The following is a 2987-nucleotide window of genomic DNA, read 5'->3' on the forward strand; positions in this document are numbered from 1 at the left end:
GAAATAAATGTTAAAACATGAATTTAGTTTTGCATCACAGTTTAATTAAAAAGGCTTTATTTGAGAATAATTCCACATAAAGAAGATCCATATATACACACAACATGAATTAATATATTCATATATTCCTTTATATATTCACATAAAACACGTATAGAAGGTATACACATTATGTTTGATGAAACTGTTCATTTACCATGGTGTTTATTCTGGTATCTCCTACTCCTGCCATGCATAAATCTCCTGATCTCTCTAAAACTCATATCCTCTTTTCTTTGGTGGTTTTCAAATATGTTTTTTTGATGACAAATCTTGATAAGTCAATTAGTTAATGAAGATTTTTTTCTATTCTTTTCTCTCTCCTCTTTTTTCTTTGATATAATTTAATTTATTCAATCTTATTTTTTTGCTATTTTAATTTCACATTTAACTGACACCTTTTTTTTTTTTTAAACACAACTTGCCTCACGTTTATTTGTAAAAACAGCACAAGGTCCTGAACATCTGCAAATACTGTGTAGGTGTTCACACCAGTCCATCTGTCTTCACATTGGCAGACTGTGACCTTTTTTATGGGGTCTTCACAGGGGCCTGGGCACCTTTGGGAGCCTGAGCTGCAGCTGAGGCCTCTGCCTTGGCTTGAACCTTGGGCTTTGTTTTTTGGAGCCTACGACCCCTGCCCATGTAGCTTCTAATCTGCTTCCCAAGCTTGGGGTGAGCAATTAAAGCCAGATGGGTGAGTTTGCGGGTGGGGCCCTTTGGCACCTTGGGCTTCACCACCTGGGGCTTCACCAGGGCCTTGATGGCCTCCGCACGTGCACTCATGGCCTTTGCATTATTTGCCTGCATCTTCTTCAGGCCTTTCTTGTTGTGCTTCTTGGCAAAGCGCATGTTCCTCAGGAACTTGGGGTCAACCCCCTTGAGAGATTCATATCTTTGTGACCGGGGTTTCTTGATGCCGTTTCTGTGCCATTTCCGGGACTGATTGTGTGTGGTGTGGTTCTTGGACTTGGCCATGGCTGGACGGTCATCGGCGGCTACCGAAGCGTCTGCGACCGGAAGAGAAAGAGCTAACTGACACCTTTCAATGCCCTTACCATGATATATTTCTTAGCTTTTCTCTAATAGTTTCAGAATTACAGGTTCTAAATAGAAACCTTCCATTTTGATGATTTGAATGTGGTTGGCTCCAATAATCTCATGGCATTATTTGATGTGGTTTTGTTGGAGTGAATATAACCTCAATGGATTTAATGTATCACTGTGGAGGTGAGCTTTGCGGTTTCCTCCTTCCTAGAATACTACCATTTTCTCAGTTTTACTACTATTGCCTGCAAGATTAAGGTAAGACACCACAATTAAATAATTTCCTTATAAGAGTTGCCAACATCATGGTGTCTCATCACAGCAGTAAAAAATACTAAAACATATTTTGTTATGAGGAATGGGCTATTGCTGTGATAGGCCTATCCTTTTTTTTTTGAGTAATGTGAACTTTGGGACTATGGATTAGAAAATCAATTGAATGCTTTAAAGTGCTGTTTAATGGGCCATCCTAATCAGAGCATGGACAACAGTGGTGTTGAATATGATTTGATGAGGTGTGCGGGGCTTGCTTAAGAAGTGCCAGAGGAGAAGAATTTTAGTATGTTCTTAAAGATTGTTCTTGTAGCATTTTGGTCAAGAAAATGGCTGAATGTTGCCGTTGTCCAAATAGTGACCTGAGACAAAATATAGAATTTGGGATTAATTACATTTGTACATTTGACAGAGGAAATTTCAAAAAGTCTAGCACAAATTGTGTTTGTAGTTACTAGTGTTAACGATAATGATGATATGGAATGAAAAGAAACAAGCTCAGCTAGGAAAAATATTTGAAAGAAAAAGTGCTGTACCAGAAATAGGATGGAACCAAGTCCTGTCTTCAAGGAGATAAACAGATTAATAAATAGGATAAAGAACCTGATGACCTCAAGGCAATATCCCACCTAGCTGAATTTTTAACTTGTGAAAATTAACTAAAGAAACACTTAGAGCTCAGTGTGCTGAGGGCATACCTGTAATCAAATTGTTGAGAAGGCAGGAGAAGGCAGAGCCTGGCAAATTCCTGAGTTTGGGACCAGTCTAGTTTAGGATCCAGTTTCAGAACAGCCAAGCTTAGGCGGTGAAGGGCAGAAAGCTAGTGAAGAAGTAAACCAGAGGGGGCCATGTTGCAGTCCCAGTAAGCAGCAAAAGTTACCAGCTTCAGTCATGTGGTTCTGGCTTTAGAGTTAAAGAGAGAAGAAACAGATTATGGAATTTGTCTCTGTGCATAAAGAAAGTCATGGAGACAAGACATGGATGTCAGGGGCATCCCAGAATGAAAGCCTAGTAGAGAAACCATTTGGGAAGCTGTGGAGTTGAGCCTTGATTGCCTTGGAAACTACAAAATGTTACAAATACCAGAGTCATAGGATAAGTGCCAAGGTGAACTACTAACAGGAAGTAGAAACAGTCCAAGAGGAGGGAGTGAGTTACTGATAACAAAGCTGAAAGAAGTTGGAGATCTGTAGAACTTTTTAACATCAGACATGAGGAGTTTAGAGTTTTCAGTAATCTGGTTTTCAGTCTGGTTTTTAGTCCAGTGGTTCTTCACTATGCTCCCTTCCTGCATTTTAGAATGATAATGTATATCCTATGCCACTCTATGCTTTAAGTATGTCATTTTTTTTTTATTTTGCTTTTACAGGGGAGTACAGTTCAGAGATTGGATGAATCTCAGAAGAGACTGTGAGGATTTAAAAAGTTGTTGAGATTATTATAAACTATAGAGACTTTTGAAGTTGACCTAAATGCAATTTGCATTATGATATTGTTATAAGCTTATGGGGCCCAGGGAGTTGAATGTGGTGGTTTGCATGTAATTGGCCCCATAATCTCATAGGGAGTGACATTATTAGAAGGTGTGGCTTTGTTGGATTGGGTATGGTGTTGTTGGAGATAGTGTG

At 39.1% G+C, this 2987-nt stretch overlaps 1 pseudogene; it reads right to left on the reverse strand.

Moving 5' to 3' along the window:
* Positions 1-554: 554 nt before the first annotated feature.
* Positions 555-1028, reverse strand: LOC101982656 (annotated as a pseudogene).
* Between the last annotated feature and the right edge of the window lie 1959 nt (positions 1029-2987).

Source organism: Microtus ochrogaster, unplaced genomic scaffold (genome assembly GCF_000317375.1).
Source record: "Microtus ochrogaster isolate Prairie Vole_2 unplaced genomic scaffold, MicOch1.0 UNK95, whole genome shotgun sequence".
In the NCBI taxonomy this organism is placed as follows: domain Eukaryota; kingdom Metazoa; phylum Chordata; class Mammalia; order Rodentia; family Cricetidae; genus Microtus; species Microtus ochrogaster.